Raw genomic sequence first — 17,401 nt, forward strand, 5'->3', positions numbered from 1 at the left:
CTGCGGTCCCAGGTTCCTCTGTGGTCCACAGCAGTTTTTCTGGTCTTGTCCTCTTTCCTAACCTGTGGTTCATAGAAGGGACCGTTTTATAGGCTCTTCTCTCTTCTTTTCCAGTGTTGGAGAGCAGATTCCACCCATTTGGCTTTGGGGGGGTTTCTGGTTTGTGGCCTCGGGGAATAGTTTTGTTTTCCCCCATGGTTCACTTATAACCTGTATCCTATACACGAGGGAAAAAGTAGACAAGGCACCCATCTTCAATAACATAACAGGGATTATGTGTAGAATGCATGTGCACCACATGAGGTATCTAGGTACTATTGCATGATAGCACTTGTTTATCCAACCAAGTGTCATTTTTATTGCCTTGGAAAGATGGAAGTCCTAGTGGACTAATCAGGATTCTAAACTAACATTTGGATTCAAAGACAGATTACTCCAATTGAAACATTAGTCCATGAGAACATAAATAAAGATAATCATACATACATAAACTGGGCAGTGAACCAACTTTTGACTAGCAATAGGCACCAAACTCAGAATGTATACCAATATATTGACAAGAAACAAAAATACTCCTGTGTGCAAATCCGCAACGACGCCTTCTGTCCAAAGGCACCACCCCGTACCTCAGGGTCAATAGTACAAATAAGATTGTATTGAAGTTGCACCACTTTACAAATATATACAATTAAATAGCCCACATTGGATCCAGTGAATAATTGAATATCCTTCTTTATTATTTATTCGAAATCTTCTCTTTTTTAGAAAGAACCACAGCCAACGCGTTTCGTTCTCGAAGGAGAACTTCTTTAGGGCATTTGTAGTTTCCACGAAATGTTGGGTGTAATATTTGAGACAATACAATCCTGGTCCGATATAATCTATTCGTCCAGTGCTTCCAAATCAACTTGTAGGTTGAAAAATGCTGTTGTCATTCAAAGAATAGTGTTAATATCCTCTAAAGTGAAGTGATGTGATAGTCACTGTAAGTTATCTGATCCATATCTACATCCGGAACATCTCGCACAGTGCCTATAGATAGGGCATTGTTGTTCCTCTCAATCTCCCTCATGATAGAACCCGCTCGTAAATATGAGATCGATTGGCGTTGACAATGCTTGTTCACTTTGTGCCTCTTTCAAGATGAACAGAAATACTGCCCACTCCAGACTTTATCTGGAGTCCCATGCTCTAACTGGAGGTAATCGTGTGTACAAAATTATGCAAACACGTTGGTCATCGTTACATACCACAAACCTCCTCTAGGGGGTGACTCTGAGCTAATTTTAACCTGCAAACATGTATAAGACTCATATGGCCAGGTATTGCCAATGTCCCTTGGATGAATTGATCCCCAGACTCCACAAGCGGCTCCTCCACTAAGGTGGAGGAGCTTCACCCCACTGCTTTGCGAGCAGTTTAAAGTGGAAAACTAAAATGATAATAACAAGCGGAAGGAGTGTTAGGGACACTCTAAAGTGCACAGGATGCTTTGGCTGGCCCTCTTTCCAGCCAAACTGTCCTGCACACTTTGCATGTTGCCCACCAGGCTCCATTAAACAGCCCGGTAGGGAACATGGACAGCCTTCCTGTCCCCATCTGAGTGCTGAACCACGGTGCTCAGACCAATCACACCGCTGCATTGCAGCACTGTGATGGCCAGGGGATTCTGGGAGGCAGTGTGCTTCCTGTTACGGTGCGGAGAAGACGTCAAAGGAGAGGCAGCGGCCTGTGTCACCCAGCTAAATAATTGTATTTTATTTTTTATTCAACTCCCTCTGCTCGCCCCTCCCCTGACTCACCCCTGCCGTTCAGTAACAGCCGCTACTGCCAGACTTTCCCGCCCTAACAAATCCATGTCATAGACAAGAAATCAAAACAAGTTTTTTCTTTGGGTTAGGAGGTCCTACAACTCCTGGAATTATTTATTCACACATATACACAAAACACATTTTACTTTACGCACAGTAACCTAGAATTGTACATTTTCATTTACAGGGATTAATAGCTAGCCTTAACAGAGATGCTAATGTACGGTATTCACCTATCCATAGCTAAACATTGTTCCTGTGCATCCTGCAAAATACTTTTGCGAGTGAGATCATGACTGTTCATAGTTGTCCTTCCTCTTAACACCCCTTGTCCAGTAAAATGGACATGGATGGATCCCTCCTTAGGGGAGGACCAACCGTACCCACTAACTTCCCCTATAGGGATTCTCCTGTGCAAGGTCCCTGTCTGCCTGCTAGGATACCTACCTCAGGCACCCCCTACACCTTAACCCTACCGGGATACTCCTGTGCAAGGAGCCCATCTGCCCACTAGAATACCTCCAGTCGGCACCCCCCGGGCCTGTGCTAGCTTGCGCCCGTTGCGCATGGTCGGCTTGTTGGCAGGTAAGGTCCACGTGCTAACGACCCCCGCCTACCCCCGCGCCCTTAACACCTCCTTTCCACGTGCTGCCAGCATCCCTTGGAGGGGCTGCTGTTAGTTTTGGTGTAAAAAGATGCCTTGCGTGGAACCAACCTGTCCCACCAATCACCTGCCATAGGCCAGCATAGTTCACCTACTATCTGCCTCCCCACCCAAAGACAATGTTAATGCGGCTAATGAACCAAGCAAGCAAGCAAATTTGAGGAAAATTTGATCTTCTTTAGGCAAGTGGACACCATCCTGCAAGAAAAAATGGTCACCCTTAATTTATCCCGTGTTACATTACCATCCCTGGATGCGGAAAATTGAGAGAGATGCAACGGGGCTCCATGTCTACCGGCAATGTGCATCCTATCCAAGGCAGCGAGTGGAAAAAGTGACCAGCTCGCCACCTCGCGTTGCCTTTCATGGGCAGGGCAGCCACATTGTTGGGAATGACCTTGGATGCACTTGCCTGTCTCCGGAGTTATGCCCCCGCCAGCCAATCACATGCCGCTCCTTCCCGCAAGGTCACGGTGCACCGTGTCGCAATCCCCACTTCAGACACGGCTCGCTGCCATATGTGCAGCTCCCCCGAGTTGGGGGGAGCTTTTGACATAGATTTGAAGCCTTAGGTACCAGGTTGCCGTGCAAACTAGAAGTCAGGGCCAAGTTAAAGATAGAATATCGATGGGTGGTGTCTCTATCACAATCACTTTACTCTGCTGATATCTATGTAAGAAGCCAGGGCACAAGTCTTTAAAAACAATGTGGCAGGACTAATTAGAATAAGCAAAGTGCAATGTCTTATAATAATCACAGACATCAAAAGAAAGGCCTGTAGGCCAATATTGGTTAACTGGGAAGCACAGACGCTTCAGTAGTGCTGTCTGTAAAATTAAGATTCAAGATGATTCAAAACTTGCCAAGAAACTGAGCGATTCTAGGAAAGAGTGCACCTTATGGGGTGAGAAAGTCTTTATGAGAAACAGAAGATGCCTGAAAGAAGGCACTTGAAAGAGAGAAGGCTGGGCTTGAGGAAGGTTAAGGCCAGTGGAAGAGGAGGGTGTAAAAGGGTATATTAGAAGGATTTATGAGGAAACGCTGGACTTGAGAGTATGTAGGGTATGTGTGTTTGTGAGGGGAAATTTTAGTAAGAGGTAGGTATGAGAAAGTAGTTCGGTGTATGGATAGACAGCAGGTTGGTTGGAGGAGTGTATGGGAGAAAGGGGTATTTCAGAAGTGTGTGAGAAGACAATGGAAGAGGCAGAAAAGGAAGGCTTGGAAAAGGCATTAGAATGAGGAGAGTAAATAAGAGATTGTGATGTGTGTGTGTGTAGTGAGCAAATGGAAAGTGTGACAGAGGATGCTAGTTTAGAGAGTCACCAAGTGGAGAGATGGTGTGTGTGAAAAAACCATCAAATCGGGTGAGTGGACGATGTGCAAGATAAAAGGGCTAAGGAGGGTAAGAAGGGTGATGGGGTGGTGAACCTGTGTGTAATAGGAAGAAGAAGGTTGGGTAAGGGTGACTTCAAGAGAGAGAGGAGATGTGGGGAAAAGCAGAGGATATGTGAGACAGGGGATTGGAGGGTCCCACTTCAGGGATGCCAGCACAAGCAAGTGTGGCCCCATTGCTAGAGGTAGTTGTAGGAAATGGATATGATTGTTTGAGACAATGCTGCAGAATAAGACTGGGGTAAATGGGACTAGTCAGAGGGAGACACGGGGATACAAGCATGCACATGGGAATCTGTGAGCCACAACATTTCCAAATGTTGCCCACAAAAGGGCAGCACCCCCACCTCGGGGCTCTGGCATTTAAGGCAGTGTGTGACTCACACATCCAGCCTGTGTGCATCTCTTGCTCCCTCAGCCAATGAGACACTGGGTTACTGTTTTGTAGGAAGATGGAACGTGCCATTGGTATCCGAGCGACTATATAGAGCCTTTCACTGCTGGGATGGCTCATCATCAGAGACCTACTGCATGTCATATTCTGCTTATTGTCATACAGGCAGTAACGTAGGCTCCTATGTAAAATCCTTGCTTCTGTATCCTTGAAGTTAGTTTGTCCTCCTGAGTTTTAGAAGTGTGGCACCATACACACACTTTGGTGTTTGCCAACTACAACCAAGTCTGTGGGTGGGAGTGACAGAAGTAGAGTCCAAAGCCTGAACGGTAGTGAAGGACTGCGTTGTGTGCGACAGGCAGAGGCAGAATGCTGTAAGACCTCCAGGAGTAAAATGAAGTGAGAGCAGAATTCAAGAGTGGCAGCGAGAGCACTGGTTAGATATGTTAGCATCAGGAGTTGTTTGAAGTGACATGGGCAGGACTGGCCGGATATGACAATAGCACACGTTACAGCAGGAATAACCTCAGTAGGACTCGTAGGATGTGACAAAAGCATTGCTGACAGAGAGTGACATTTGATCAATGGAAGCTTGCATCCCAAAGTGAAGGCTGCAAGGAAAACATCTGAGTTAAACTGGCTGCAGCACTCACAGGCTCACCAGTTCATCTTCCCACATGCTCATCTCAGTGAGCTGTGCACCTGCTCTGTACACATGTGTGTTACCTACATGACACTGATGCCTGAGCTGTCCATTTTCTGTGATCAACGAAAACTTGCAGTGAAGCTGCAGTGGGAGATCTGTTCTGCAGCAAAGGAAACCACGCACTGTGGATACCTTCTGTGAGAGAGGAAATCCTGTTTTTCTGCTGTCATGCTGTACCTATTCTGTGAGAAAGAGAATTGTGTACTCTTGCTGCTTGATTTATTGTTGTTTGGAAGCTTGCACTGTTGCCACTAAGCCATAAGGGCCAAGTGATGGAATTTCACTCACATTGATAACTTTGGTTAAATTCTGCCATTGGGAACTCGACATAACTTCAGGCCCAAAATTATCAGATTAGGAAACTCCGGATCTGATCATTCCAGACCCAGCAACACCAGACTTTTCTTTGATGCTGCAGATGTTGAGGCTGGGGCAGCAGCACAGCCAACCCTTGAACAGCTGCAAGAGTTGGGAAGACAGCCTCTCTAGAGATGCTTTCTCATTCTTACTCACCATTGTCAATGCTTCCCTCACTCAAGGCATCTTCCTGAAGCTTTCAGCCCCTTCACTCTTAAAATAACCTACTCTGGGCCCTGATGACCTCCCCAACTACCCACCCATCACTCATCCACCGTTCCTCAGCAAGATCATTGACAAAGTACTCTGTGTTATTCAACAATCACTTCAGTGATAACCATCTCCTGCATGACTAACCATCTCCTGCATGACTACCAGTCTGGCTTCAGATCATGCAGCAGCATTATGTTACAATCATAAACCATGTTCTCTTGACCACAGATGAAGCTGCGCCTCTTAGCTGCCTTGACGTAGTCGACTACCAAACCCTCATACTCACCCTGGTGTATTGAATGGGATTCACTGGCAAGGCCCTTCACTGGTTCTTTTCCTATCTTTCTAACGGACACCAGTTTGTTCACATAAGAGCCCTATCCCCTGCGGAGTGCTTCAGGGTTTCACACTGCCTCCTATCCTCTTCAACCTCTACTTGGAGGCGCTTGGTGCTCTACTCACAGATAACAGCCTCAAGATTCACCAATATGGCGATGATACACAACTCTACTGAAAAGTCCCCTCTGATTCAAGCATTCCATGTCACATTCATTGCATGCACATCATTCAGACCTGGATGGCAAGCACCTTCCTGAAGCTTAACACAACCAAGACCAAAAGACAGGAAACAGTATAAACCTAGCTCAATGACATGACTCGTGACGGCCTCGAACCCAACTTTCACTGAATGCCAAGTCACCTTGGACACCAGCCTCACCCAAGAGGATAAAATGTCCCCCCCCCGAAAAAACAAAGACTGCCTGGTACCAGCTCTGTTTTTGAAAGAAAGTGAAACCACGTCTTCCAGAAAGAAAATTCAGAACTGCTGTTCAAGCCCTCCTACTCTGGCATCTGGGTGGTGGTAACTACATGTTCTATGGCCTCCCAGACTCCACCCTGACCAGGGCCGGCTTTAGCACTAGTGGCGCCCAGTGCGACAATGGTTTTTGGCGCCCCAATGATCACCTCCACCACAGATTCCCTCCTACCACCGTTAACAGTTTCCATAACAACTCTCGCTCAGATGCATTTAATTAATTTTATTGCGTCACTCATAAAAGTGGAGGGTGTTAGAGCACTATACATAACACACACATCACACACAGATTATCAATCATAGGTGTGTAAATCAGTGTATAGGAAATGTTATATAAGACAGAGGACAACAAGGGGTGGCTTTGCATATTATCCATACAGGTAGGGAGTATAGTTGAAGAGTACTTGGTCTGGAGAAGCACAAACTCTGAATTTAAAATGTAACACAATGGATTGTGGCTCTCTTTAATAACAGGAACTGATTTGTACCAAAATGAACACTTTTTACATTAGAATAATGAAAGTCTGGGGGAAAAATATTCCCTTAAAGTCTGCATGCAGTACTTTGATGCCAGTTAATAGCTCCCTGTAAACTGCAACTAACAAAAGGAAGTCTCTGACAAAAGCAGTAACCCACTGACCTGTTTACATTATATTCACTTTGTGATCTGCATGGTACATGTTCTTTACAGCAGGCATATTAACCCTCTACGCCACCTTATCATGAATTAAAACTTCCACAAGTCAAAACTTCTACTAGACAAAACTCCGATCTCACCAGGAAGAACATTAATCACTGGAGTTTTCTTGACATATTAATTATTGCCTAAAAATTGCTGAATGCGGGCAGCAGGTGCTTTAAAGCACAATATAAACTAGCAAACAGGCGCCCCTAAGCGAAGTCAGCACCCGGTGCGGTGGCACCGGTCGCACCGCCCTAGAGCCGGCCCTGACCCTGACACAGACAGAAGTCTTATCCAGGGCCTAAAGAAATATGAACACATCACAGCCAGCCTGATGGAATGCAAAATTGGCTCTTCTTGCTGGCCTGCATCATCTTCAAAACCAGCTGCATCATTTACAAAGGCAATAAGACCAACACTGACAGTCTCATCATCTCTGGTGGTTCCCGGCACCCCCACAGCCAGGACACAATCAGACTGCAGACTAAGAAGTGTAGAAAAAAAGAAGGTAGCAGGCCTTCTCTACCTGTATATCTAAGACCTACAACAACAACTTTGTATCTGTCAGGGCCACCCAAATGCTGCTCCAATTTAGGAAAAGTGCTGAAGACTCACCTCTATAAAGAACACTACATCACAAAGCATTAACTGTCTACAACTCAAGTACATCTCATATCACTCGATCACTTTAAGCTGGTCTTTGCCCCTGGACTGCTGCTTTTGGCTAGGTTTGCACTGCAGAATACCATATACAAACATACATACATACATATACAGGCAGTGCTCCACCTGGACAGGTACAAGCCTTCTATAACCCCTCACACAACCCATTGGCCCTCCCACTTACACTTGCACTGACAATGTCAATGTTTTTCTCCCTGGGATTGGGGAATGATTTGTGGTACAGAATTCCATGTCTCTGGATCTATGTTGTTATTCTACATTTCAGGGAGACAACTTATAATCAGCAGATTTAATTGTGGGAATATAGGCCACGGTCAGGAATTCCTACCCTCTTATATCTCTGCACCTAAAACCACCAACCTCATATTGAAGGTCTGTAGGTTCTAGAAGAAGGGAAGCATGTGCCTTTTCTGTGAGAGAGGTAAGCATCAATGATGCTTGAATTATACATGTGTTTGATGGAGATTTTCTTGTGTTGTGCTGTGTCGTACCTATTTTGTGTCTGATGGAACCTTGTGCTACTCCTCTGGCTGCTGACATCTATTGCAAACCTATCCTTGATGTTAAGGAAGCTTGCACTGCTGACTGTCATGCAGTTTCTATATTCTATGCTCATGAAGCTCCATATAATCGTTTCCATTAAATATGCGGAAAATGATTGGCATTTCGAACGTTTTATCATTGCAAGATGCAAATAGTGAACCCTCACAAAAAGTCAACAGAGGTTGCTTTTAGTTTTGAACATCAAACAAGAAGTAACAGTTTTTTAAATAAAATAAAACTTTTTGTAATTTTATTTTAAGTGTTTCCAGGTCAGGCGTGTTACCTTCATCCAGGAATGGATTTTAACCAACCTCACTTTGCATCTCAAGCTTTTTGAGACCACAACTGAAGCGTTAGAAAACAGACTACAGCCCCAGTGTGTAACAGTGTGGTCCACACATGACTTGACGCTACTTGGCAACGGTATGAAAAGCAAAATAAAATGGAATTTCTAAATGTTTACCTACCCTACCTTTCCACTGTTAATTCTTATAGTTTATATGGGTAAGGCAATTATTTTTGAACATTTCAGTATGACACAAGAACATTGCTCATGATAACAACACCAAGTGACACTCCATATCTAATCTTTCTCTTCACCTGCACCTGTTGCCCTAAGAGCACAATCTGGGCCCTGATCCAAAAAGACGCGAATGCTTCTAAAAAAGCAGAGTAAGCAAATATTTGTATTGTAATGTAGATTTATATACATTTACTACCCTTGAAGAGGCATTGGAGCTTTTTGCTGGAAGGTAGAAAGCTACTCCATGAGCCCTTGTAGTGTTGCAGAGTGAGGCAAGCTCTGCCTACTGTTTATGATTTGTTATGTCTAAACGTTCATGCATTAACTCAGAGAAATTCCCAGTTATATATCTGGGCCCATATTTATCAAGGTATTGTCTCGCCCTTGTGCCGCGCAAGGGGAAGCAAGGATGACACAAAGCCTAAATGAAATGTATCAAGCCACGCAAGGCCACCTTGCGGGCCCTGCATAGCTTGATAAATATCGAGTAACTCAAGGCAGCGCAAATCGCTGCCTTTTGTTATTCTGCGGCAGGGAAGCGTTCCAAGGGAGGAGCGTGGGTTTTCCCATGCATCCACCCACGGACACATTTCCAGATTTACCAACACCAGTAGACCTGTGAATGCATCAATGCCCCACCAGAGGCGAAACAAGGGGTAATATCTTTATTACTTCTCGTTGTTTAATCTTTCTAAGTGTGCTGCATTTTGCAGCACACTCAGAAAGAGGAAAATGTCTCTGACAATTCTTTTTGTGCAGGAAGATGCCCCTTCCTGCACAAAAACAATTCTGCCTACAATGCAGACACCCTTACACAATAGTGCAAGGTGCCTGCTTTGTCACTAGGCAGCCGTTTGTTGCCAGTACAGGCAGAGAGCAGAAATGAGCCATATAATGTTAAATACGGTGCATTCCTGCCCTTTCACACAAAGCAGAAAAGCAAGTTGGCTTGCAGCATGTCATGAAATATTGATACATATGGGCTATGATCTTTAGACACCTCAGACGCAAAGAAACACAAGCTCGGTTCTGCGCTGAGCCACTGCACCTGATCATGACACAGAGCCCTGACGGCAGGTCTCCTCAGTGTGTCCCCTAAGGGGATACAATATGACAACTGTTGAAATCCACCAAACGTCATGTTCCCTCAGCCTCATTAATAAAGGTGCACATTTTGCAAACAGTATCTAGTTGCTATTTAATCTCTCAATTACCCTATATTCTGTAAGAGGAACACCTCTTTTCTCTCCTTCATTCTCTGCTTCCTTCGATCATTCACAGCTTCCTCTTCATCAACTTCCAACCTGCTCTTCCGCTTCTTCTGTGACTCCTCACCGATTGTGAAGGTCTCCGTTGCCTTGAAGGTATGGTTATTCGATATAAAACCACAAAGTTCTCACACAGGATGAACCCTTTCCATCCAGCACCCACTACTCCCTAACCGTGAGCAGGAAATGTATCTTTCTCCTCTCTCCCTACCTGGTTACTCTGTAGCATATCATCATGGGCTCATGCCATGGCTGAGGTTTTGGCGCGTTCTTACTTACTTTGTGGTCCTTCTTGTTATTTTTCATATCAACACGATTATATAGGGGGGCGTGGCTAAGATGGCCGCCAAGACGGACGTGTCTCGGTGAGGCTCCGGGATCGGGCTTTCACCTCGCCCAGTTACATGGAGCCTCGCTGTGTTTGGCCCACGCCCAGTGGGTCCTGGAGGTATCGGGTGCCTGGCGCTGGCGTCCACGCCATGGACTGGGCACTATGAGGGCAGGAATCCAGAGTTTGTGGCGGAGGGGCAGCGCGGAGCTAAAGATGGCGCCTGCCCGACCTGTTGCTGCCCGCTGCAGCGGTTAAACCAGCGGAGACCTGCGGCTCTTCAGCGACGTTGGGTCGGACTCCTGGCACTCTACAGGTGGGGGGCTGAGGCGGAAACACCGGTGGCAGCGACGTGACCTCCCTGGCTCTCGGGGTGCTGTGCGCCCTCCTCCCGTGATCGGCAGGGGCCCGGCGGGGCTGAGGATAGATGCCCGCGCCCCCACCTCTGTCACACCTGACGAGCAGCAAACAAATCCCCCTACCTGGTCTGCAACGGGGATTGGCAGTCACCGACGCGACCCGGTGAAGATCGGCGGACGCGCGTTGCCGGAGGGTGCTGTGGCCGCCTAAGTCGACGTTGGGGGGCTCGTCCGAGGAGCCGAGGGGCGAGCCTCCTGTGATCCTGGATCGCCGCTGGGGCCTGGAGAAGCCCGCGAGACGGCAGGGACAGCCGGGTAGGAGACTCTGCACGTCGCGCCAACATCGAGGAGGGCAGCGGCCATTTCGCGACCTGCCTGACTTCAAAATGGCGGCCCCTCGGGACATCGCCTAACGGCCTGCAGGACTGAGTGGTCGGCCCTGGTGCATGTGTTGACACCTACCGGAGCCTGGGGACACCGATCCTGGCGCAAGACCTCCTGATTCCTGCTTGCCTGGACAACCTGTGTGCGGAGAGGGGCTGAGGAGGTCGCAGGGTGCGCTGACCCAGACACCAGCGTGAGGTGAGGATTCGGCGCGCGCCTGCACCTGGGCTGCCGCTCCTGGGGACATTGAGTGGCGTTGACGAGGGGGGCCCGGAGGCGGAGAGACCTGATCCACGGGGTCCGAACCCGTAGGCGGCGATAACTGGGCACTGGTGAGCGTCCCCGGAGGGGCGGAGGCGGCGCGGGGGCCCTGGTGCTGCGACCTCCAGGTCTGCTTACTGCGGAGGTGCTGCGCCGCTGAGCCGCTGAGCCGCTTACAGTGGATACAGGAATTGACATGAGACGGAGGACGGGGCTCCTGTGGTTGGTGCCGAGTTCGTAGCCCCCACTGGGCAGCGGGGAAGATCTGCTGACTGTGTGCTGGGGTGGACGGCTCCCGCGGCCGGGCGGCAGCCGGGATACGTGCCCTGCCGGGGGGCGGCCCCTGGGCGCCGGCTGCGGCTAAGGCCCGGAGTCGCCGCTGGTCTTTGTGAGAGGTTGCGAGCCCTGGGACGGAGGAACAGGACTGGACGGCCAATTGGCAGTCATAAATTTCACCTGCGAGGGACCCGGGTCTCGATAGTGGGGGTCCCCAGGAGCCACAATGGGAAAATCCAGATTGGTGACGCCTACTCCGGGGGTGGTGTCGACGGCCTCGACCGGCCGTCCCAGGGGGACCTCCGGAGTGGCTGAATCATCGGGGGAGCCCTCCCTGTCGGACAAGCTCGATAAGGTACTGGTGGCAATAGAGCAGTCGCGACTCTCCTTGGAGCAGCAGTTGGGCACCTTCACTACAGATGTCAACCACCTCCGTGATGATCACCGCAAACTGTCGGACAAGGTTTCGGACACCGAGAAGGTGGTGGCAGACCTCCAACCGGCGGTGCGGGTGCACCAGGACTCGCTGCATACCCTCCTGGGTCGCGTGGCTAACATGGAGGAACGTATCGATGATTTAGAGGGGAGGTCGAGGCGCTGCAATATTCGCGTTCTTGGGCTACCGGAGGGAATCGAGCGATCAGATGCGGTGGAGTACATAGAGACCTGGACTAAATCGTTCACCCCCAGCGATGATCGCACGGCATACTTTTCCGTCGAACGGGCGCACCGTGTCCCGGCGCGTCGCCCGCAGCCGGGTGCCCCGCCGCGTCCCTTGCTGGCCAAATTCCTACACTTCAGAGATCGGGATGCGGTGCTCCGGGTGGCCCGACAGTCAGGACCGCTTCGAGTCAAGAACAGGACAGTCATGATCTTTCCAGACTACTCAAGGGCGGTCCAGCACCAACGGGCGTCCTTTCTGGAGGTGAAGAGACGTCTGCGGCGGAGAAAATACAATACCCCCTGCTCTTCCCGGCGCGCCTGAAGATTATCCATGGAGGCGCTACCCACTTCTTTACGGTGCCAGAGGAGGCGCACACCTGGGCAGACCAACATTGCACTGGGGGTCATCGGGCGGAACGCGCCCAGGAGAATCATATGAGAGCGGATGGCCCCAGGAGACAACGTTCGCGGAGACGACATCGTCCCGGTGCCCCGGTGACGCCTCCATGTACTCTGGGCTCCCCGGACCTGGAGCAGATTTTGCGGGAGCGGCGCCAGGCCCTTAAGACGGCGGCAGGCCTGTGTCCAACCTCGCCGGCAACGGACATTGAACGAGCCCCCCATCTCTTCACGTCCGAGGAGGAGGGGGACAGCGAGGCGACGCAGTCGGGAGTGGACTCGAGAGCTTTGCCCTCGGTCACCCCGTGAACAGCAGATGATCTGATATGACTGAACTCTGGCAGAAGATCGTGCATCCCCGTAAGGACTTGGATCGGGGCGTCCCTGGGTGTGGGTCAACATGCCCTGAGCTAGCCATAGATAGCGCACATAGCCCATACGTTGAGGCATCGGCAGACACGAGTCGTCACCCCCTTGAATACGTTGAGGCTCTCGTGTTACTTGAGAGTAAGTTTGGACGTATCGTCTTTGACGATGGGTCCCCTGCATTGGGGCAAGTTGTTTCTCTCAGCCCAGTTTTCCCTCTCCCATACCCAACCATTTTAGGCACCATATCCTTACCCATGAGTCGAAGAGCAGCCGCATTGCTACACTAAAGGCGCGGGAGGGAGACATGGGGAGTAGCACCGGGTATAACCTGGGGAGCCCACCGACCCGTCCAACACTACACGGTAGACACCTGTATTGATGGCACCTACGGGAAAAATCACAATTATCACCTTGAACGTGCGCGGAATGCATACCGCGCGCAAGCGATAGTCCACATATGCCTACCTTAAGCGCCACCACGCACACATCGCGTTTCTACAGGAAACGTACCTCACTGCTGGGGAGGTGGCGAAACTGCGCAGGCGATGGCGGGGGACCATATGCGCTACAACCTATTCGGCCTTTGCCCGAGGTACCCTTATCTGGGTCCGTCCCGGGGTCCCTTTTCAGGAACAATCTCACATAGTAGACCCAAACGGCCGATATGCACTCATGATGGGTCGGCTGGATGGTCAGTTAGCACTGCTGGGCAGTATATATGGGCCTAATACCGAACAGAATAAATTCTGGGATACGCTGTCTACCCCCTTAAGCACGTACACGCAGACACCCTGGATCCTGGGGGGAGATTACAACTGTGTACAAGACATAGCACTCGATAGGTCCTACCCGCCCCATCCAGCATCCCCCGTAGTGACACAGGCACAGCGATTTGCGGCATGGGCACGGCACTGGTCCCTGGCGGATGCTTGGCGAACCCGGAACCCTATCGTCAAGCTATATTAATTTCACTCCAAACCGCACGATCTTCGGGTGCGCCTGGACAGTTTCCTCTGTTCCCCCACCATTCTCCCTCTCGTTACAGACACTGATTATTTGGGCAGAACCATATCAGACCACGACGCGCACCTGATGACGCTCCGGTGGCGCTTTCCTAGGGATAGTCTAGACGACCCGGTGTTTAAGCAAACGCTAGAGGATCACATTGGCCACTACTTTCAGGAGAACACCGGCACAGCTACCTCACAGGCGCAGGAGTGGAATGCATTTAAAGTTGTAATGCGGGGCGTCTGCATTCGTCACATCACAGGGGTCCGACGGGTCTTGGAGCGCGATATCCAAAACGCGGAGCAAAGGTTGGCTGAGCTCACCAAACAGACTAATCCGGCTTTAGCCGCTTCGGCCCAGATAGCCAATGCCGAGACAGTTTACGCGGAGGCGTTGGCCAGCCTGCGCCGGTTTCATTTCGCGGCATATGCAGCGCGGGCGCACGGTGAGGGGGATCGGACGGGCGCACTATTGGCGTGGCTTGTCAAACAAGACTCGAGCCTCCCACCCATCACGGCTATCCACAATACTCAGGGCACTTTAGTATGCTCGCAGGACTTGATTCTGGGGGCGTTCCGAGAACATTATGCATTAGTATATACCGGTCCACACCCCCTGACACCGGAGGATGTCATCTCGGAATTTCTCGACCGCACAAGGCTACCCCGCATAGACCATGACACACGCCAAGATCTAGACGGGCCTATCAAGACGACTGAGATTAGGCGTGCGATGAAGGCACTGGCAACTCGCAAGGCCCCGGGATTGGATGGCCTCCCGCTGGAATTTTATCACGCCTTCGCGGCCCAATTGGTCCCGCAGCTGGAGGCTCAATACAAGGCCGCCCTAGAAGGGGGGGCCCTGCCTCACTCTATGTGTGAATCGGTCATAGTGTCCCTTCTTAAGCCAGACAGAGACCCACTCCAAATGGGTTCTTACCGACCCATAGCGTTACTACCGACGGATTACAAGATTTATGGAAAGGTCCTAGCAGACAGGTATGCCACAATCCTTCCGCAGTTCATACACCCGGATCAGAATGGGTTCGTCCCAGGACGACACACCTCTTATAACATCCGGAGGCTATTCCATGTACAGGATCAGGTGCGGGAGCGGTTTCCACGGGCGGCGTGTCTGGTGTTAGACCTCGAGAAAGCGTTTGACACTCTCTCGTGGGCATACCTGTTTCAGGTCTTGCAACGCATGGGCATAGGGTGCAGACTGCAAGCTTATACTAGGCTTGGTTACTCCGCGCCCAGTTCTAGAGTGCGGATAGGTCCCATGATCTCGGAATCTTTTCCGATCTGTCGCGGCACCAGACAGGGGTGCCCGCTATCCCCCTTGCTCTTCACTATAGCAATGGAACCGCTAGCAGCCGCGCTCTGTGTCGCGGGGGAGGAATGGGGCATCCCAATAGGAGATTCCACCCACTCGGTATCATTGTACGCTGATGATGTACTCATATATGTCCGGGACATCGCAGCTGACCTGACTTCAATATCAGGCATCCTACATGACTTTGAGGAGGTGGCGGGCCTCAGGGTCAATTGGACTAAATCCACGGTCTATCCCCTGACACCAGACGGGGCCCCGTGACGCGTGCGAATGGGGAGTGTGGATCTCTCCTGGAGCCCGCAGGCGGTACGATATTTAGGAGTTCGACTATCATACACCGAAGGATATATATGAGGGGAACTACCGAAAAGTGATGGGTGGCATCCGATCTTCTATTCACTTTTGGCAGGATCTATCACTGGCGGTCCCGGGGAAGATAGCGGTCGTGAAAATGATCCTGGTGCCGCGTCTGTTATATCTTTTTTCCAACCTCCCGGTGGTTCCCCCACGTTCCTTTTTTCGCGAGCTCGATACCCTGTTGGGGTCCCTCATCTGGGGTTCTGGCCGCAGACGTATTGCTTTGGCGAAATTACAACTGCCCCTGGACCAGGGTAGGCTAGCGGCCCCGTCGTTCGAGGCGTATTTCCTTGCCGCACAGCTGCAATGGGTGGCACGCTGGACAGCGGACCGGGCACGGGGAGAGCTGACCACCGCTACAGGGCGTATTCCAACCTCCACGATTCACCGTATGTTGCTGCCAGGAGCAGCGCCGATTTCGGGTGGACCCCTACAAGGCAGCACGGCGCGGGCCTGCCTGGCTCGTGTTCATCGTCTGGACCGAGCGGCGCTTCCGTACTCTCCGCTTCTGCCGTTGGTGGGGTTCCCCAGGGGCAGAGCACAGTATACAGAGAGCATGTTGCGAATCTGGACAGACCACGCCGTGACGGAGGTGGGGATGTTATATTTTGAGGGGCGCCTACGGACATTTGACGAGATGGTGGAGGATTTTGAGCTCCCTAGGGGTCAGTTCCTGAGGCATAGACAGCTTCTCACAGACTGTCGCACACAGTGGCGAGCGATTGATACGGAACCCCCCACACACCCGGTCATCCACGCGATATTACAGATGGGACCCGGGCGACACCTAGTTACCTGGATATACAAGGCCGTACGAACCCTAAGGCAACCCACACTTGCACCCCTCAGGGAACAATGGGAACAGGACTTTCGCAGGCCACTACACGACAGGGAATGGATCAGGGCCCTTGAATACACAAAAAAGGTGTCCCGTAATTACCGCTTCAAGAACATACAGTTACATATCCTACACAGGGCGTACCTCACTCCTGAAAAACTGCAGAAATACTTTCCTGATACACCGTTCTGCTGCCCTAGGTGTCTCGCACCGGCTGCCTCTTTCATACACATGGTATGGGATTGTCCAACACTTCATAATTATTGGGGAGCGGTGCATACCACCATTCGTGCAGTTACGGGGTTGCAGGACCTATACACATGGGAGGCCAGCGCCTTAGGCATACATGGGCGACACAAGAATAAGAAGGTGGAGCGGCGTTTTGCTTTCTTGGGACTTATCCTGGCTAAAAGATGCATTACTATGCACTGGAAGGCGCCGGAGGGACCTCCCTTGGTGGCATGGGTGGGGGCAGTTAAGAAGTGGGGGAAAGCGGAGGAAACATTACTTCGCACGGAGGAAGCCCGGGGACACCGCAAACACCCGATTTCCCTGTCCTGGGCGATGCTGATGCATTCCTTCACACAAGAAATACCACCGGCGGCGGGCCCGCAAATAGCTGGCCCTCAGGAGGCCTCCGCGACTCAGGAGGGCGGTGACCAGGAGGCCCGGGCACTCGGTGGGCCCTAAACTTAATCTGTAACTGGTGCACTGTTCGGCCCATGCACAGACAGGGATCTATACTCCTGCCATCGACCCCTGCCCCTCCC

The sequence above is a fragment of the Triturus cristatus genome, chromosome 10 (genome assembly GCF_964204655.1).
Source record: "Triturus cristatus chromosome 10, aTriCri1.1, whole genome shotgun sequence".
NCBI lineage: Eukaryota > Metazoa > Chordata > Amphibia > Caudata > Salamandridae > Triturus > Triturus cristatus.